This window comes from Dasypus novemcinctus, chromosome 20, assembly GCF_030445035.2.
Source record: "Dasypus novemcinctus isolate mDasNov1 chromosome 20, mDasNov1.1.hap2, whole genome shotgun sequence".
In the NCBI taxonomy this organism is placed as follows: Eukaryota; Metazoa; Chordata; class Mammalia; order Cingulata; family Dasypodidae; genus Dasypus; species Dasypus novemcinctus.
In genome coordinates this window covers 20,720,366-20,741,891 of record NC_080692.1, presented here as the reverse complement: position 1 = coordinate 20,741,891, position 21,526 = coordinate 20,720,366, and the positions used below count along the sequence as shown (strand labels likewise).

At 45.8% G+C, this 21,526-nt stretch overlaps 1 protein-coding gene across 9 annotated transcripts in view; it reads left to right on the top strand.

Moving 5' to 3' along the window:
- The first annotated feature begins 991 nt into the window (after positions 1–991).
- DDX11 (DEAD/H-box helicase 11) overlaps positions 992–21,526 on the top strand; it is a 56,687-nt gene continuing 36,152 nt past the window's right edge. For 6 of the 9 annotated variants that reach the window (XM_058282583.1, XM_004461842.5, XM_012526490.4 and 3 more), the window contains exon 1: positions 1,019–1,243. The gene's annotated coding sequence lies outside the window, so the exon portion shown is untranslated. Of the gene's footprint in view, positions 1,244–1,369; positions 1,820–21,526 lie in introns of those variants that run through there. The other 3 variants (XM_058282582.2, XM_058282581.2, XM_012526489.4) reach the window with 2 other exon arrangements.

The window sequence follows — 21,526 nt, the reverse complement described above, 5'->3', positions numbered from 1 at the left end:
ATCAATACCTCATGGAGACATGGAGACGGTTTGACCTATTATACCAACCTATTAAGTGAGGAAACAGAATGTATCCCAGGCCCTCTAGATTGTGGTTTAAAGAGCAAGGGTAATAATACCTAGATACACAAAGGACATGGCTATCAAAGAAAATAGGGTTTAGAGAAACAAATATTATTAGAGGGCATCCTGAACTGTTCAAGGGAGAGTCACATGGGGTCTCGGGAAAGGAACAATCTGTTCTCTAAATAGGTATTTTCTTTTATAGGACAGGCACATTTCATGGAATTTGCCAACGTTTAGGTAACATATCTCATAAAATTCCTACGTTTTTCTTATTCTGATGCTATGCTCACCAAGCAATCTTCCAATTCACATTTGGTTTCCCAAACAGTAAGAGAGAGGTTGGCTTATGGTACTAGAAACAGGTCCTTTATAAGTGAATCTTTTGATATATATGTGAAAATAGTGGTCAGGTATTTATGGGGAGCCTGATACTTTCTGAGTTTATTAAAATAATTCAGCTTCTGGACTGATGCTCCCTGAGGGTAAGGCTGGGGCGTGCCTGGCACCGAGTGGGAACAATCCCCTAAACTTGTCATATAAGAGGGATTTCCCTCATACGTTCTCACAGAGTCAAAGATCCTGCACATCCCTGTTGAGGTGGGCAAGGTAGATATAGTCCATTTGAGAGATGAAATAATTGCCGTCCAGACATGACAAGAGCCGAGACCAGCATATAGGTCTCCCCATTTCGGGAGACAACATTCTCGGTTCTCGAATGTTTGGTAAATATTAGCTCTTTTAACCAAGTCCAGCAACTTTTGAACGCTTACTTCGGGATGAATCGATGATTCTTGCCCCTGACTGAAAAGAGAGGAAGTCCGTCAAGTTCAGTGTAGACAGAGTAAGACTCCCAAGGCGAAGCCCGCCGCGCAAGCGCAGTTGCGCAAAGCAGAAACTCCGCTGAACGCCGGCGTCCTGGCGTCCTGGTTCCCGCGCGTCCGCGCGCGTTCTTAGTGCGCACGCGCAGCGGTTCGGGGGTGTGGCAAAGCAGCTCGTTCTTCTGCGAGAGGGACCGCGATTTCTAATAGCGGGCGTTTTGTGCTGCTTCCTCACCGGCGTGGCGTCGGGGAGGCGGTGAAGCTGATGCAGAGCGTGAGCGCGGTGCTGCGAGGTGACAGAGTTGCGGGCGAGCAGGAGCCAGTTGAGAAAGGGCGGAATCCGGCGGGAATTCAAACAAGTAGGACCTTTGTGACTGGGCTGGGCAAGTCTGGAGCGGGAAAACGTTCTGGAATTGGGAGGGGTGGGAACAAGGGGTGATTGATAGGCGAGAAGCCAATGAGAGGGGAAAGGAAGCCGCCAACGTGGGCGGGCCCTTGGGCGAAGGGACGCGGCGCGTAGGAGAAATGGTGCTAGCTACACTCGTCAGGGCCTTCAGTTTGACTCGGCCCTTTGCCAAGCGCACCTCGCAAATTATTTAGCCGTCATTACAACGCTCTGAGTATACGCTGTTACTCCTCTCTCTTTCACAGATGAGGAAGCTGAGTTTTAGTGCTGTTAATGACCTTAAAGCCACATCTGGGCTTCCAAAGCCGGCATTTGGACTCGAGAACCCCTAGCATAACGTCTGTGCTCACCTGCACCTTAGGCAGTCAGGGGGAGCAGGCTCCAGGCTAGCGGACTGGGTTGAATGGACTGATACCACATTGTCGGCAGAAGTGACATCGCAATGGAACTAAACGCTTATTAGGAAGTAGCCCCTTGGTTCCTACACAATGAGATGGAGATGGGAGGGGAGACAGAAGGCCAGAGCCAGGTGAGGATGTGGGCTTCTGCCCCAGGCCCTCTTCCCATCTGTGGAGCACTGAAGCGCTGCAGCTTGATGTGGCTCTGGATTAACAGGTGCACAAAAGCCTTTCTCTTTCTCTTGGGGCTGTGTTTCTCAGGTTTGTGAAGTTAAAGGCATTTTTGGAGCATATTCGTAGCATAGTGTTACTCGATGGCTCAGGTTTCTGGGCTTCTAGGTTCTTGGCTTATGTTGCATGAAAGAGTTTAAGGACATGTCATAGGGTAGGCAAGGGAGTAAAGAGTTTATTAGGAAACAAGAAAATGAGAAAAGCACATGGTCAGCGTCATGGACCACTGGTTCACTGCTGGGTGAGTTGCCCACAGGGGGCCCCAAGTCAGGGCTTTTTAAAGACCTTCCTCCTCCCCCTTCATAATGCTGGGGGCAGGGCCGGGCTCTTATGCTATTCTGATTAGTTGTCCCACTGTCAGTTCTCAGGAGCAAATGATGAGGCCTTTTGAGAGTGTCTCGGGCTTTCCCTCTGTTCCAGATGAGAATCGCATGGCCAGGATCTCTCAGGATCCCTCAGGAGGTTTCCAGGTGGGGGTCTCACAGCCATGACGTCTGCCAGCCATGTTGTACATCTGCTGGCCTCAGCCCTCTTCCCCTTTCACTATACTAACCTGCCTCAATAGTACCTGTAATATAATTTGTTTATACTCAATAAGTAAATAATGAATGATACCTGAAGAAGACATTGAACACTTTCGGAACCAATAGGTACCTGAAGTGCTTTCACATCTCACCTGGTTTAATGAGCATGAGACTTGTCCTGCTGGTGTGTGCCTTTACCCTGGTGAATTCTAAAGAGAACTTGTGTGGAAAGTGGTGATTGTCCTTCACACCAGGAACCTGAAGAAGCCAGAGTTTACATCCAATGTCCTTAATAGCTCTTAGCTAATCCATTTTTCATGGATTTATCTGAACCCTTCTTTAACTTGTTATTTAGCTTCTGCTGCTCTGGAATAATGAGATCTGAAATTACCACCCACAAAGAAGTGAAATAATAATTACTTTTTTTTTTTTAAAGATTTAAAAAATTTTATTTATTTCTCTCCCCTTCCCCCTCTCCCCTGCCCCAGTTGTCTGTTCTCTGTGTCCACTTCTATCTTGTCAATGACACTGGGAATGTGTGTCTCTTGTTGCGTCATCTTGCTGCGTCAGCTATCCGTGTGTGCGGCGCCATTCCTGGGCAGGCTGAACTTTTTTTCGTGCTGGGCAGCTCTCCCTACAGGGCTCACTCCTTGCGCGTGGGGCTCCCCTACACGGGGGACACCCCTGCATGGCATGGCACTCCTTGTGTGCATCAGCACTGCGCATGGGCTATCTCCACACAGATCAAGGAGGCCCTGGGTTTGAACCATGGACTTCTCATGTGGTAGGTGGACGCTCTATCCATTGAGCCAAGTCCACTTCCCAATAATAATTTTGATCTGTATTGTTTTGTGTTGTCATTCTGAAGTTTGGCAACCAAGTCTTTTTTTTTTTTTTCTTTCCTCACCCTTTTCTTACCCTAGTGGGAGGAAAACTGAGGGAATAACAGCTCAGGAGTTTGGAGGTCTGGCTGAAACACTTGCTGAATGGCCTTGGGCAAGTCACTTAACCTTTCTGAGTCTGTTTCCTCATCTGAAAAAGAGCTAATAAAAATTCCTTCTGTTACTTTTACCAGACCTGTGGTTGGCGTTTGGATTGGTGTATACTCAGGAGACCAGAATCTCTGAATTGTCCATGTGGCGGCCAGGCCCTGGGCCTCAGCAGACTTGCAGCTCCTACCCTCTGGTTTGTTAGATTTACCCTGGCTAGCTGACAGGGTGGTGAAGAGGGTCATCCACCACACCAGGGAGCCAGGAGTGCCTACAGCTGCAAGCAGGAGAATTGCACCCATCATCCATGTGGAATCTAAGCCCCCTCTTGATATAGAGGGGGCTGGACATAACCATCCCAGGGTCCATAGGATGGAGGAATAGAGTATGGATTAGAGTGGACTTACTGGTGTTCTGCTGGGGAATTTCTGTGATTAGTAAGGGAAGAAATTATAGGAGTGATGTGGAGAGGGTGGCCACGGTGAGTGCTGATGGTAGGGAGACGGAAGAAGAAATATGGTGTGGGGGCATTTTTAGGATTTGGAGTTGTCCTGGGTGATGCTGCAGGGACGGATGCTGGACGTTGTGTGTCCTGTCGTGGCCCACTGGGTGGACTGGGGGAGAGTGTGGACTGCAATGTGGATCACTGTCTGTGTGGTGCAGTGGTGCTCCAGAATGTATTCGCCAGGTGCAGTGGATGTGCCGCAATGATGGAAGAGGTTGTTGATGTGGGAGGGGTGGGGTGTATATAGGGACCTCATATTTTTTTAATGTAACATTTAAAAGAAAATAAAGAAGAAGAAAAAAAATTCCTGCCACAGAGGGTTGCTGTGAGGTTTTATGAAAGCATTAAAGAACTTGCTTCTGGGCCAGATGTTCATGTCACAGGGCCTCTTCGATCCACACCTCTGAAGAATGAAAATCTTCACCTGTAGCCCCCTTGGTCGAGCTGGCTGTTCATGGATTTATCAGATTTTTATTGAATGCCAGCTGGGTACCAGAGCACTTAGTTTGAGTGCTGGGGCTAGTGATGAACAAGACAGAAGAGGTTCCTCTTTTTAGAAAGGTGCTTTTATTCTAGTGGGGAAGAGGACAGTAAATAAGAAAATACGTTCAGAGAGTGCTAAGAGCTAGGAAGAAATAAAACAGGGTCATCTGAGACAAGTGAATTAAGGCAGGGTGGGGGTTGCGGGTTGCAGGATGGGGGGTGGTTGACCACGAAAGGGTTCCAGATGGTAGAGGCAGCTGAGGAAGTGAGCTGAGTCCTGACACCTGAGGACTCCTCATTCCCCTAGGGAGCTGGAACAGCAAGTGCGAGGCTTAAAAGGAGAGATGCCGATCGGATTTCCTCTTGGAATTTAGAACTAAGAAACATGACAAGATTTTCCTTTCAGTGGGAGCTGAAGTTAAGAAGTAGAGGGGACTGAAGAGGCTGTGTGCAGGCTGAACTTTTGAGTGAGCGGAAACTGAGTATGCAGAGGATGTCTGTAACAGCCGCACGGAAATCCAAGCTTATTTCTCTGTTGGTGAGGTTCCTGGAGCTGGCTGAAAGTCTGAACTACCCTGCAGTTCCAGCCTGCAAGTAGTCCTACCCTGTCACTGGCTTTGGTTCATGGTTCTCCCAAATAGTCTGAATGCTTAATCTCTCAGTTACTGTCTTTTCAGTAAGCCTCTTTGTTTACTTGCACTAGCTATCCCTTGGAACCAGATGTATTTGATTAAAACAGAGCCGTGTGGACCTGGGTTTGAATCCCTGGTGCTCCTCTCTTACCTATGACTGAGCAATTACTTAATTTCTGTATGCATCAGTATCCGGCAGCTGGATCCTTACAGTGTGGTACAGATTAAATAAGATAGTAAATGTAAAAGGGTTTGTAGAAGGTTTGACCCATAACATGTGCTCAAAATTTGTTAGGCATTTTTCTTCTTTCCCTTTACTCCATATTTGAGTGTTTTTTTGGTTATATACCTCCCACTTAGTATTTGTCGTCATCTTTGTAGTAATCCCTCCACCTCCACAGTCCTTTTTAAAAAATCTTTGTTATAATTTATTAATTTCAACCTTATAGAAACGTTGCAAGAATATCACAAGACTTTCTATCTAGACTCACCCATTATTTACATTTTGCTCCCTTCGCTTTCTTATGCTCTCTTTTTGTATGTGTATGTGTGTTTCTGAATCTTTTGGAAGTATATCTGAGCATTGTGTCTCTATGCCTTTAAATAGTTCATGCATCTCTTTTAAGAGCAAGGGCATTCTCTTGCATAATCACAATACAGTTATCAAAGTCAGGAAATTGAACATTGATACAGTCCTAGTAGCTAATCCACAGCCAATTTTCAAATTTTATTAACTTTCTCAATAATAATGTTCTTGAAAGCTATTTTTTTCTGTCTTGCATCTAAGCTGGGATCATATATGGCATTTAGTTGTTAGTCTCCTTTAATCTGAATTAGTTTTTCAGGCTTTCTTTGTGTTTGTGAAGAATAGAATCCAGTTGTTTTGTCAAATGACCCTCAATTTAGGATGGTCTTGGTTTCCTTATAATTAGATTCATGTTATACACGGATATTTAGCAAATGCCACAGAAGTGATCTTATGTCCTCAGTGCATCATATCAGGAGGCATCTTTGTTGATTTGTCCCAATATTAGTGATGTTAACATTAATCAGTTGGTTGTTGGTGTCTACCAAATTTTGAAATTTTTGAGTAGTCTGTGGGGATATCCTTTGAGACTATGTTCCTCATCAGAGTTTTACCCACTAGTTTTAGCATCATTCCTTCTTTACTTATTGGTTGTCAGTGTACTGTAAGAAAGAGCTTTCCCTTTTTCCCTGTTTATCTGTGTCAGTATGGACACATGGATTCTTATTTTAGCCTATGCTTTATAATCCTTCACTATCATTTATTTTTTGTATCTCTTCATTTTTAAATATATTGAAATGTATTAAAAAACTATACAATCCATCTGAAGTGTATAATTAATGGCATTTGGTATAATCACAGAGTTGTGCATTTATCACTTCAGTCAATATGAGAGCATTTTCATTACTCCAATATAATAATAATAAAAACAAAAAACCAACAAACAACAAAACTCTACCTATTAGTAGTCACCTTTCAATCTCTCTGTCCTTCCCCTACCATACCTAACTGCTAATCTATTTCTGTCTTTCTAATTTATTTGTATTTATATTTTGTATAGATGGAGTCAAACAATATGAAGCACCTTTTGTCTAGTTTCTTTCACTTAGCATTTTTTTTTCTTTTTTTTTTTTTTTTTACCATTGATGGAAGATTCTTAATATATTACTATGTGCACTCTACCGTACATGGTTTGCTTAGGTTGCATTTTTGCCCAAATATCACCCTGATATTGCCATCTTGTAACATTAATGTACATTTGTTCTGTTTCAGAGGAAAACATTCTTATATATACACTATTAACCTTACGGTTTTTCAGATAAGGATTGGCTATGCTATACAGTCCCATGTTTCATTTTTTAGCTTTCCTTCTAGTGATATACAAGACTGTAGACTTTACATTTCAACCATTATCATAATCATATATTAGCAGTGATAATTAAAAAACACTATGCTGTGCCTTCACCAATTGTTTTACCAATTCTGCACAGATTAAACCCCAGCTTTCTGTTCTCTAATTTCATTCTGTTTTCTGTTGACCTATATTCTAGTTATTAAATCCATGAGTTTACTCATTATATTTAGTTCATAATGGCAAAATCATCTAGTATTTGTCTTTTTGTGTCTGGCTTGCTTCACTCAACATAATATCCTCCAGGTTCATCCATGTTGTCATATACTTCACAAATTCATTTCTTCCTACAACTGAATAATAGTCATTGTATGTATATAATAAAATTTGTTTTTTCATCGATCTGGACTGTCTTCAGCTTTTGGCAATTATGAATAATGCCACCATGAACATCGGTGTACAGAAATCGGTTCATGTCTCTGCTCTCAGTTCTTCTGGTTATATACCTAATAGTGGTATTACTGGATCACCTGGCAGATCTATATTTAACTTCCTTACAAACTGCTAGCCTTCCACAACAGTTATACCATTCTATATTCCCACCAACAATGAATAAGCATTCCTATTTCTCCACATCTTCTCCAACACTTTGTTTTCCCTTGTTTTTTAAATAGTGGCCATTCTAATAGGTGTGAAATAGCATTTCATTGTAGCTTTGATTTGCATTTCCTTAGTAGCTAATGATGTTGAACACTTTTTTCATGTGTTTTTTGCCATTTTTTGCCATTTGTATTTCTTCTTTGGACAAGTGTCTATTCAAGTCTTTTGCCCATTTTCTAGTTGGGTCATTTTTTTTTTTTTTTAAAGCCAGTAACAAGAATTTATTGAGAAATGAGGGAAAAGAACAGAGCTTGCTGAGAAATGAAGAGAAAGATGAAAATATGCACCAAGATTTGTTGCAGGCTCCTCTAGGCAGAGAGAGAGATTTGGCTTGTGTGGTTACCTTTTAAGCTATTAATTATCCCTCCCCTTACTAATGTTCTGGAGAGGGTCCCCAGCCATTTGCTGTTCTGATTGATTACCTAACCCATCAGTTCCTCAGGGGGACCAATGATGAAGTCCCTTTTTTTTTTTTTTTAAAGATTTTATTTATGTATTTAATCCCCCCCCCCCCCCCCCCCCCGGTTGTCTGTTCTCTGTGTCTCTTTGCTGCGTCTTGTTTCTTTGTCCGCCACTGTTGTCGTCAGTGGCAAGGGAAGTGTGGGCGGCGCCATTCCTGGGCAGGCTGCACTTTCTTTCGCGCTGGGCGGCTCTCCTTATGGGGCGCACTTCTTGCACGTGGGGCTCCCCTACATGGGGGACACCCCTGCGTGGCATGGCACTCCTTGCGTGCATCAGCACTGTGCATGGGGCAGCTCCACACGGGTCAAGGAGGCCCCGGGGTTTGAACCGTGGACCTCCCATGTGGTAGACGGACACCCTAACCACTGGGCCAAGTCCGTTTCCCTGATGAAGTCCCTTTTGAGGATATCCAGGGTTTTCCCTCTCATTCCAAATGAGATTCTCATGGCCAGGATCTCGGCCTCCTTTAGGTTTCTGGGTGGGGTCTCACAGCCCTGTGTCTGTCAGCTATGTTGTCATCTGGGCCAGCTGCCTTCCCCTTGTCTCACTACACTAATCTGCCTCAACTCCCCTCTCACCTCTTGCCTGTATTCTTAAGGGGGTTCTGAGGGACAATGGTCATTCTTCTGTAGCTACTTCCTACTGGTTAGGGCAGTAATCCCTGTTTGACAGTATGTAAACCTCTCTGTTGTCTGCTCGCTGTGTGTTCTGTGTCCGCTTGCATTCTTGTCAGCAGCACTGGGAATCTGTGTCTCTTTCTGTTGCATCATCTTGCTGCCTCAGCTCTCCATGTGTGCGTCGCCACTCATGGGCAGGCTGTGCTTTAGTCACGTGGGGCAGCTGTCCCTGAGGGGCGCACTCCTTGCGCGTGGAGCTCCCCTACATGGGGGCACCCCTGTGTGGCATAGCACTTCTGTGCACATCAGCACTGCGTATGGGCCAGCTCATCACACAGATCAGAAGGCCCTGGGTTTGAACCCTGCATCTCCCATGTGGTAGGTAGATGCTCTGTCAGTTGGGCCATGTCTGCTTCCCATACCACAGGATCTTGAAGGTGTTTCCCTACTTTTATCTTCTAGTAGTTTTATGGTCCTGGCTTTTATAATTAGAACTTTGATCCACCTTGAATTGATTCTTGTGTAAGGAGTGAGATAGGGGTCCTATTTCATTCTTTTGGTTATGGATAACCAGTTCTCCTAGCACCATTTGTTGAAGAGACTGTTTTGTCCCAGTAAAGTGAACTTGGTAGGTGTGTTAAAAACAGTTGACTGTAGAGATGGGGGTCTATTTCTGAACTCTTAATTCTCCATTGATCAGTGTGTCTATCTTTATGCCAATAGAATGCTGTTTTAACAACTGTACGTTTGTAATACGTTTCAAGGCCAGGGAGTGTTAGTCCTCCTACTTTGACCTTCTTTTTTAGGATGTTTTTAACTATTTGGGTCCCCTTTCCCTTCCAAATAAATTTGGTAATTGACTTTTCTCTTTCTTTAAAGTAGGCTGTTGGAATTTTGATTATGATTGCATTGAATCTATAAATCAGTTTGGGTAGAATTAATGTCTTCACGATAGTTAGTCTTCCAATCTGTGAACACAGAATATCTTTCCATTTTGTTTAATTTTTCCTTGATTTCTTTTAGCAGGGCTTTGTAGTTTTCTGAGTACAGGTCTCACATCTCCAGTTATATGAATTCCTAGATATTTGAGTCTTTTTGTTGCTATTGTAAATGGAAATTTTTTCTTGATTTCCTCCTCAGATTGTTCATTACTAGTATGTAGAAACATTACTGATTTTTGCATGTTGATCTTGTATCCTGCCACCTTGCTCACCTTGTTCATTAGCTCTTATAGCTTTGTTGTAGATATTTTGGAATTTTCTAAATGTGGGATCATGTCATCTGAATAGTGTGAGTTTTACTTCCTCTTTTACAATTTGGATGCATTTTATTTCTTTTTCTTGTCTATTTGCTCTAGCTAGAACTTCCAGCCCAGTGTTGAATAACAATGGTGACAGTGAGCATCCTTATCTTATTCCCAATCTTAGAGGGAAAGCTTTCAACCTTTCTCCACTAAGTATGATGTTGGTTATGGGTTTTTCACATATGCCATATATAATGCTGAGTCACTTTTCCTTCTATTCCTATCTTTCAAAGTGTTTTAATCAAAAGGATGCTGGATTTTGTCAAATGCCTTTTCTGTGTCTTTTGAGATGATCATATGTTTTTTTCTTTCAGTTTGTTAATGTGGTCTAGTTTATGTTAGTTGATTTTCTTTTGGGGAACCACCCTTGCATATCAGGAATAAATCCCACTTGATTGTGGTGTGTAATTCTTTTAATATGCTGTTGGATTATATCGGCAAGGATTTTGTTGAGAATTTTTGCATCTATGTTCACTAGAGAGATTGAGCTGTAATTTTCTTTTCTTTTAAACAGGATTGGTGTTAATTTTTCTCGAAATGCTTGGTAGAATTCATCTGAAGCCATCTGGTCCTAGACTTTTCTTTATTGGGAGATTTTTGATGACTGATTCAGTCTTTTGAAGTATGATTGGTTTATTGAGTTCCTGTATTCCTGTATTTCTTGTAGAGGCAGTGTAGGTTGTTTGTGTGGTTCTAGGAATTTAGCCATTTCATCTAAGTTGTCCTATTTGTTGGCATACAGTGTCTCAAAATATCCTTTTATGATCCTTTTTATTTCTATGAGATCAGTCATCATGCCCCCTCTTTCATTTCTGATTTTATTTTGTCAGTCTAGCTAAGGTTTACCAATTTTATTGATCTTCTTAAAGAACCAGCTTTTAGTTTTGTTGATTTTCTCAAAAAAAAATTTTTTTTTTTGTTCTCAGTTTCATTTATTTCTGCCCTAATTTTTGTTCATTCTTTCTCCTTGCTTTGGGATTAATTTGCTCTTCTTTTTTCTAGTTCCTCCAGATGTTCAGTTAGGTCTTTCATTTTAGTTCTTTCTTCTTTTTTAATATAGGCATTTAGGGCTATAAATTTTCCTCTCAGCACTGCCTTTGCTGTATCCCATAAGTTTTGATAAGTTGTGTTCTCATTTTCACTTGCCTTGAGATGTTTACTAATTTCTCTTACAATTTCTTCTTTAACCTACTGATGTTTTAGGACTGTGTTGTGCAGCCTCCACATATTTGCAAAATTTCCCCTTTCCTGTCTATTAATGATTTCCAGCTTCATTCCATTAAGCTCTGAGAAGATGCTTTGTATAATTTCAACTTTTTATGTTTGTTGAGACCTGCTTTGTGACCCAACATGTGGTCTGCCTTGGAGAAGGATCCATTATCACTTGACAAGGATGTATAATGTGGTGCAGTGTTCTGTATATGTCTGTTAGGTCTAGCTCGTTTATCATATTGTTCAAGTTCCTTGTTGATTGTTGGTCTAGTTGTTATATCTATTGATCTGAGTGGCATGTTGAAGTCTCCAGCTATTATTGTAGAGATGTCTGTATCTCCTTCAAGTTTTGTCAGAGTTTGCCTCCTTTATTTTGGTGCACTCTGGTTAGGTACATAAATATTTATGACTGTTATTCCTTCCTGGTGGATTGTCCCTTTTATTAATATATAATGGCCTTCTGTATCTCTTAGAACTTTTTTTTTTGCTTTTAAAGGCTGCTTTTTTCGGGACTTGGAGTTGTCCTGAATGATATTGTAGGAGTAGATGCAGGACGTTATATATCCTGCCATAATCCACTGAATGGACTGGGAGAGAGTATAAACTACAATGTAAACTATAATCCAGTTGGTGTAGCAGTGCTCCAAAATGTATTCATCAAATGCAATGAATGTACTACACTAATGAAAGAAGTTGTTGATGTAGGAAAAGTTGGAGGTGTGAGGGCTGGGGCATATGAGAACCTCCTATATTTTTTAATGTAACATTTTGTGTAATCCATGTATCTTTTAAAAATAAATAAAAAATAGATTAAAAATAAAATAAAGGTTGTTTTGTCTGATATTAGTATAGCTACCTCTGCTCTTTTTTTTGGATTCTCTTTGTGTGAGCTATCTTTCTTCAAACCTTTAACTTTCAGTCTGTTTTTATCCTTGCATCTAAGAGGAGTCTTTTGTAGATGGCATATGGATGGCTCATGTTTTTCTATCTATTCTGTCGGCCTTTACATATATAATTTCATTATTATTTTTTAAACGTTTATTTTTTATTTCTTTATTTCCCCTTCCCCACCCTCCCCCCCGCCCAGTTGTCTGCTCTCTGTGTCCATTCTCTGTGTCCATTCTCTGTGTCTGCTTGCATTATTGTCAGCGACACACGGAATCTGTGTCTCATTTTGTTGCATCATCTTTCTCTGTCAGCTCTCCGTGTGTGCAGCACCATTCCTAGGCAGGCTGCACTTTTGTCACGCAGGGCAGCTGTCCTTAGAGGATGCACTCCTTGTGCGTGGGGCTCCCCTATGAGGGGACACCCCTGCATGGCACAGCACTCCTTGCGCACATCAGCACTGTGCATAGGCCAGCTCATCACAGGGGTCAGGAGGCCCTGGGTTTGAACCTTGGACCTCCCATGATAGGCGAACACCCTATCTGTTGGGCCAAATCTGCTTCCCTACATTATTTCTTTTATTAGAGAAGAATGGAACACCCATGTATAAAATACAGGCTTCACATATATCACCCCACCACCAACACCTTGTATTGATGTGGAACATTTCTGATAATTGAATGACAGCGCATTTTTATAACTGTTATTAAGGGAAGCCCACAGTTTAACTTAAGGTTCAGTGTGTAGTGTATTTCCATGATTTTTTAAAGCCTTTATTCTGTTACCAGATATACACTCTATTGCCCCTTTTAATCATATTCACTTATCTATTCCAGTGCTCTTAATTGTGTTCACAATGTTGTGCTACCACACCACCATCTATTACATCATCTATTTGCATCATTCCTCATAGGAACCCTGTACATTTTAAGCCTTAACTTCCCATTCCCTATCTCCACCCCATCCCTGTAACCCGTAGTCTAGATTCTGACTCACTGAGTTTGCTTTTTCCAGTTGTTTCAAATCAGTGAGATCATAGTTTTCCCTTTGTACCTGATATTTCATGCAACATGATGTCTTCATGGTTCATCCATGTTGTTGCATGTATCAGGACTTCATTCCTTTTTACAACTGAATAATATTTCATTATCTACATTTATCACATAATATCCATTCATCAGTTCAAGGGCACTTAGGTTGCTTCCATCTTTTGGCAGTTGTGAATAATGCCACTATATACATTGGTGTGCAAGTACCTCTTGAGTCCCTGATTTCAATTTTTGTTGTTATACATTTAGTGGTGTGTTTGTGGGTCAAATGGTAGTTCTATACTTAGCTTTCTGAGGAAACACTAAATTGTCCATAGCAGCTGCACCATTTTACATTGCTACCAGCAAGAAATGAATGTTCCTATTTCTGTGCATCCTCTCCAACAATTGTTATTTTCCATTACCAGCCATTCTTATGGGAGTAAAATGGTATCTCATTGTGGTTTTGATTTTTGTATCCCTGACTGCCAGTAAAAATGAGCATCTTTTCATGTGCTTTCTGGCCATTTATATATTTTCTGTGGGAAGATGTCCATTCAAGTCTTTTGCCCATTTATAAATTGGGTTGTCTTTTTGTTGTTAAGTTGAAGGATTTCTTTATTCTAGTTATTAAATCTTTATCAGATATGTGGTTGCCAAATGTTTTCTCCCATTGTGTAGGTTATTATTTTACTTTCATGATAAACATTGAGGACTTTTTATTTATTTTTGTTTTTTTGAGGCCCCATTTATCTGTCATTACATGTGCTTTGAGTATTAAGTCTAAGAAGCCACTGCTTAACACAAGTTCCTTAAGATGTGCCCCTTCATGATAAAAACAATTAGAACACTAGGAATACTAAGAAACTTCCTCAGCATGATAAATGGCATATATTTATAGCCCATAGCTGATATCCTGCTTAATAAGTGAAAGACTGAAAGCTTTCCTTCTAAGATCAGGAAAAAGACACGAATGCCCATTGTCACCACTGTTACTCAACATTGTACTGGAAGTTCTTGCAAGAACAATTAGTCAAGAAAAAGAAAGAAAAGTTATCCAAAGTGGAAAGGAGGAAAACTTGCCTTTGCAGACAATGTGATCCTATCTACAGAAAACCCTGAAAAATTTCACAACAAAGTCTTAGAGCTAGTAAATGATTTCAGCAAAGTGGTGGGGTAGAAGATCAACACGTGAAAATCAGTGTTTCTATACACAAGTAATGAACAATCAGAAGAAATCAAGAAGAGAATTCCTTTCCCAATAGCAACTAAAAGAGTCAAATATCTAGGAATCAATCTAATTAAAGATGTAAAGAAATTATACACAGAAAACTACAGAATATTTCTAAAATGTTGCTGCCTCCCTCCACCCCTCCTCCCAGCCTTTGTTATCTTCTTCTCCCAGTCATTGCTGTCCTTCCCGCCAGTCCCGCCCACAGTGCCAACATATAATCTGCCTCCTCCCTTAGCCACCGCTTACCTCATAGCCGCCTGCCCAGTTCCGCCTATCCACTACTGCCCCGTAGTTACCCGCCCTAGCTCCTACCCCTCCCCTCTACCCAACCTTATATAACCAAATGTACTTCCGCAATAAAGTAGACTAGCTCATGCACTCTGGCAGTCTCCGTGGTTTTTACTGCGCGTCCCCCGCACCTGGAGAACCTAAGTCAGTGACGCTGGCTTAGGGGCTCACCGCCGAGCCGTGGAAGCCAACCCGTTCTCTGCATGTTGCAGGCTAAACTGTAGCCACGCGACAGTGGGGGCTCGTCCGGGATACTCCTTCCACCCTCCGGCCTCTTTCTGCTGCTGCTGCTGCTGTCTACGGGCGACCATTTCAGCTCTCCAGGTAGGGACCCCTTCGCCGTCTTTTCTCCTCCTACTATGGGCGCCTCTCTCTCCTCACACCATACCCCTCAGGTTCGGCTTCTAGCCGCCCTGCTGGATACCAATGGAGTCCGCGTTTCTCTGAGGCAACTCCAAAAATACTGGGACCTATTACTCCCTTTTAATCCGTGGCTTGCCACCTGCCAACTCTGGAGCCCGGACACGTACTCTCGACTCATAGACCGAGTAACCTCCGCCATAGAGCATGAGAAGCGGTCTTTCCCACCCGGCCTACTGCCTGCTCTGGTGACCATACGCGCCTGCCTCCTTGGTGCACCATCAGAAGCCATCCGGGACAAGTCAGTTAAGCAACCCAGTGACTATGAGCCCGATAACTATGGCGACACAGACTCTCTCTCTGACCAACTTGCCGCCGCTCTCGAGCGTGAACCTCTCCGCCCGCACTCCCCGCCGCCCGCAGAAACCGTTTCCGTGGCTCCTCAAAATGGCGGACTTCCTCCTCCTTCCTCCACCTCTGCCCAAAATGGCGCACTTCCGGCTTCTTCTTCACCCGGATCAGAGCCCGCCAGCGGGAACAAAGGCGCTTCCTCTCGCCTTTACCCGCCCCTCCCTGCCCCATCATCTTCCGGCCCTGCCCCGGAAACTGGGCAGCCGCCATCTTCCGCTAAACCGGAAGTGCCTTCTGCGCCATTTTGTCCCTCACCGGATGTGACTGCGCCGCCATCTTGGCCGGTGCCCGGAAATGACGTGACTGCGCCGCCATCTTGGCTGGCGCCCGGAAATGACGTAGCTGCGCCGCCATCTTGGCCGGTGCCCGGAAATGCCCTGCCGCCATTTTGTCACCGTCCGGAAGCTGCCGGGCCGCCATCTTCCCACTCCCCCGGAAGTGCCCCGCTGCCATTTTGTTGTCGTCTGGACACTACTAAACCTCCGTTTTCTCATCTTTTCCCCGCTCATCCCTCGCCACCACCGTATGGCAGCAGCCCTCCACCTGCTCCTAACGAAGCACCCCCTCATGCCCCCCAGCTTTATCCACTCAACCCTCGACCCACGCAGCAGCGGCCTCAGACTTGGCTACCCTTTACGGCGGAAGAAGTTAAAACTCTCCGCAAAGCAGTAAAAGAAGACGGAATTAACAGCCCTTATGTGCAACAGCTCATTGAAGAGCTGGGGACTCAGCTTGTTCTTCCGTATGACTGGATTGCCCTAGCCCGTTCCATTCTTGCGCCAGGTCAGTTTATTGAATGGCGTGCCCATTATCAAGCAGCTGTTGACCGGCAAGTCGTGGAGAATGCCCAAGCTGGTGTCCAAGATCCCTCCGATGCATACACAGGCACCAATGATTTTGCAAACCCTCGTTCTTATCTCGAAATTGACCCAGGGTTTTGGCACCGGGTGAAAGTCCTTGTCCAGCGGTCTTTTTCTCTGGTCTCCAACAAGCAAAGCAAGCTCGCACAGGTGCTTCAAGACTCCAATGAAACCTTCCCAGCATTCATCGCCCGCGTCCTAGAAGCTTGCCAGCGAAAAATTTCTAGTGAAGACGCTCAGTTTGCGCTTGCCAAAGAGCTCATCATAGACGGATGCTTGGCACCCTTCCGGGCGGTAGTCCTCCCCATACGTGACAAGGGTATCCACGAATGGGTTCTCGCCTGCCGCGACGTTGACCTGCAAGTCAAAACACTCACTGCTGCCTTCGCTTCCGCCATGGCCGTTTCATCTGTCTCCACTTCTGTCTGCTTTCGATGTGGTCAGTCCGGCCATTTTGTTCGCGAGTGCCCTCAACCAGCCCCGGCTCCCCGCCCTGCCACGGCGCTACAAAGACCAAGAGGCCCTCCCACACCATGCCCGCGCTGTGGTAAGGGGTATCATTGGGCCCGCAATTGCCGCTCTGCGCAACGTACCTCCCAGCCTTTAAACTCCCAGCGGGGCAGGCCTCAGCCCCTCCCCCAAGAGGCCCTCCGAAAAGCTCCAAAACCATAATGTGGACAATGCCTATTAAACGTCACCAAAGACCTTCATTAGAGCTCAAAATAGATGGGCAATGGCTTGATGGACTTTTAGACTCTGGTGCTGAAATCTCCTGTGTTCCCTTCGAAATCGCTGCCTTTAATCATTGGCCCCTCGAGACTGGCCCTCAAGTCATCGGCGCCACAGGAGCCGCTACCTCCTGGAAAACATCCCAGCCTCTGCACTGGAGTGACAGAGAAGGCCACGAAGGCCAAATTCGCCCACTTGTCCTCTCTTCAGTCCAAACCATCCTGTGGGGGAGAGATGTCCTCAGCCAGCTAAAAGCTCGAATCACCACAGAAACCTTCTTAGCTGCGCCGCCCCCCCCCCTTATAGGGGCCACTGCTCCCATCTCAAGACCTGACCCTATCCCTCTGGAATGGGACACAGAGGAGCCCATCTGGGTCGAGCAGTGGCCCTTGCCAGCTCACAAGCTACAAGCTCTCTCTGCCCTCGTCGAAGAGCAATTACAAGCGGGGCATATTGAGCCGTCCACCAGTCCCTACAATTCGCCAGTCTTCGTCATTAACAAGAAAAACACGAGCAAATTTCGCCTTCTCCACGACCTACGAGAAATTAACAAGCACATTAAGCCTATGGGATCACCTCAGCCAGGTTGCCCGCACCCCACCGCAGTCCCCCAGCATTTTCACGCGGCTACCATCGACATCAAGGACTGCTTTTTCTCTATTCCTCTTCACCCGCGAGACTGTCCACGATTCGCGTTTACAGTCCCACGCACTAACAACCAGGGCGCAGCACTTCGATTCCAATGGCGAGTGCTACCGCAAGGTATGCGGAACAGCCCGACCATATGTCAGCTCTATGTCAACCATGCCATTGAGCCGCTACGCTCTAAATTTCATCCGGAGCAAACATACATCCTCCACTATATGGATGACCTTCTCTTAGCAGTGAGCTCCAGCGCGCTCCTCAATGACCTACTCTCTGCAGTGATGACAAACCTTTCAAGTCTCGGACTTACCGTGCAATCTGACAAGATCAACCCTCAACCTCCTTTTCAGTTCCTAGGCTTTCATTTTCATCAATACATCCAGCCCACCAGCCCGCGAATTCATGTCTCTGACCGTATGACGCTAACCGAGCTTCAACGGCTTTGTGGGCAAATCAATTGGCTTCGCTCAGCGCTGCCCATCACAACAGCGCAGATGCAGCCCCTCTTCGAGCTCTTGCAGACCAAAGACAGCCCATCAACTGCAGTCACTCGTACCATCACCATTACTCCTGCTGCTCAAGAGGCCGTTCAACAAGTGAACGCCGCACTCCAGCAATGCCGCCTAGAGCGGTTCTCCCCTAACCTTCCAATTTTAGCCTTAGTTCTGCCAACGCCAATCACTCCCACAGGTCTCTTGTGGCAAGATGGCCCTCTCCTTTTTCTGCATACGTCGAAGAGCAAACTCCCGAAAATCTGCCCTTTTACAAGGGCCTGGATCGCGCTGGCCACTGACTTAGTACTTCTCTCCATACAAACGTACAGCATCCCGCCACACACCATTGTTTGGCCTTTAGATGCAAAGGAAGTTATCTCCCTCATCATGAACAATGCTCAAATGCAGAGCCTGATAGAGCTCTTTCGTGGCTCCTTTGACAATCATTATCCTCATCACCGACTGCTGCAAGGAATGTCTCAATTGGCGTTTTCCAACCCGTTCCGTCCACTGCCTGCGAGGAAACCAATCCCTTCAGCCATCACTGCCTTCACAGATGCCTCCAAAACGGCATTTGCTGCCATCATATACACTCCTGGGAATCCTGAGCCACGACAGCTACTATTCGCAAATGACTTTTCTGTTCAAACAGGCGAGCTTCTAGCTGTCGCTGCAGTCCTCAATCTTCACCCGGACCAGCCTCTCAACATCTTCACCGACAGCCTGTACACTCTTCAAGTGTGTCGCAGCCTCCCGCTCGCTACCTTTTTACCCAGCGACTCAATCATTGATCAGGCGCTCGCCTTTGTACAACGACTGCTTGAAGAAAGGCAACAGCCTTGGTTCATTGCTCACATTAGAAGCCACTCTGGCCTACCAGGACCGCTAGCTCAAGGGAATGATCTTGCTGATGCTTCTGTGTCCAGCCGCCAGGTAAACCCAGTCCTCCTCCATGAAAGCCCTGCCGACGGGCCGCGACTTGGAGATTTTGTCAATCAAGCTAAGCTCTTGCATTCCCAATTCCACTTCTCTGCGCGGTCCATCCGGAAGCTCTTCCCAGACCTTCCCATCGAAACTTGTAAACACCTTGTGCGCTCGTGTCGAACTTGTGCTCCACTGTTGCCCCTTGGACCATTGCAGCCTCGGGGCGCCAACCCCCGCGGCCTCCGCCCCAACTCAAGGTGGCAATTAGATGTCACACATGTCAACGCCTTTGGCCGCCTTAAATATCTTCATGTAGCCATTGACACCTTCTCGCGTCTGTGTTATGCTGTCCCTCTCGCAGGAGAAAGCGCTAAACATTGCATCAAGGCACTTCGCCAGGCTATTTTGTTCATGGGAGTTCCCTGGGATCTCAAAACCAACAACGGACCAGCATATCGCAGTGCCACCTTTGCCAACTTTGTGCAAATGTACCACATCACACACCATTTTGGCATCCCATACAATCCACAGGGGCAAGGAATCGTCGAGCGCACTCACCAACAGCTCAAGCTACTCATTCAAAAAGAAAGGGCTTCCTCTCCCCACAAAGCCCCTGCCGATGTCATCACCGCCTGCCTCATTCATCACAATCTCCTGACCTTCGATGACCAGGGACTTTCCCCCACCCATAAACACTGGGGACCCATGTGGCAGCCTTCGCAAGTTCCTCTCGTTCATTGGAAAGACCCCGCCACAAACCTTTGGCAAGATCCAGCTCCTTTACTAGCGCAGGGGAGAGGCTTTGCTTGTATCTTCCCAGACTCTGAGCCACAACCACTCTGGGTTCCTGGGCGCTACATCCGACCTGCCACCGACCCCAAAGTTCCACGGAATGATGAACACACCACGCCCTCCGTAAGAGATAACATCGACTGCGGAGGCCCAGATGTAGCCCCATTTACTCAAATTCAGTGCCAGCCAGCCCCCCCTGACATGCTTATACTTAGATAAGTGCTCTCTCCGAATTTCTCTCTGCTGATTGCCCCCCCCGTGAGGGCTCTCTTTTTCTTCCTTTGTCATTACAGATCTCCCAAGGACCTGACTACACACACCCTACAAGAGGAGCCCTTGCCGCCTCAGCAACCCGCTGCTGAAGCCACTGAAAAAGGCCTGGCCTCCACCGAACGTGCCCTGTAGCTCACCAGAAGAGAGCTCCCGGCGCAAATGCCCCTCACACTCCCCTTCCCCTCACACCCACTCCTGCGCTATTTCTTCCTTGTAATTTTCATTTTCCTAACAATCTTCTCAGCTGTTTGCCTCGCGGCCACAGCCCCAACGGATTGGAACATCCGCCGGCGCCTTCTCCTCGCTGTCACCTTTCTACTCCTAATTTGCATTTTCACCTCTCTCGTCGTCCTCCTCCCATGACCACTATGCGCCCCCAGACAAACACATCTGAGTCTGCCCCTCCTGCGCCATCACCTGTGGGAGCCACACCAGCTCTCTCTCGCCGCGAACGACGTCGGCGCCGCTTCCTTGCCCGCCGCTTGAGCCGTCTTTCCCTTGAAGATGATGACCCCATCGAGCGCCAAGTTCTCCAGCTCCTCCGACGGGCCCGCTCTGCCCATACCCACGCCCCCTGTTCCCCCACTCTCCCCCATCTCGTCCATCTCCTCATCCTAATGCTGTCTCTGGCCTCCTCTGCTCAGAGCTCCTCTTCCCATCAGCCATTCAACTGGACCCTCCACTCATTCCCAGAAAAACGCATTCTTGCTTATAACGTCACTAGCATAGCTCCCTCCTTCTTCACGCACGTTTGTCCTCTTGCTGGAATTTCCTTCCGTCCCGAATGCCAGGTAGAGAACATCAGAAAAGCAAAAGTGGGCTTTCACCTTCCTTCATCCTGTCGGGGTGGAAATACAGCATGCCTGCTTACCCGAAACAACCGCCTCCTTGGCCCTCAATTCAACCCCGTATCCGGCTTTTACATCTGCCCTGCTAGTGCTCGAGGTTGTCATGACCCATCACATTTCTTTTGCCCTTCCTGGGGATGTGAGACCATGGCCTATGGCTGGTCTAATGCCCCCAACAGAGACCCATATCTCTCCTTCCGAGTCGCCAATAGCACCCGCTGGGACTTCATCTGGCTGACTGTGAAAAACCCAAACGACGATACCTGGCTGGCTGCTCGCCCCTATGGACTCCGGTTGTTTATGAGCAACTACGATCACGGCGCTCTGTTTGAAATCCAAAAGCGCCCCGTCTCCAACCCACCTTCAGCCATTGGCCCCAATCAAATTCTTAACCCTCCCCCCTCATCCACTGTCCATCTTCCGTCCCCGTCTACTCTTTTCAATGCCTCTTCCACCTTAGCTACTACCGCACCCTCTGCAGGCCTCAATCCCCCCCCCCGCTCCTCGTATGCTACCTCACCCTCTCCCCCCCTCTAGCCCTTACTTTAAACTTCTAAATGCTTCCTATTCCT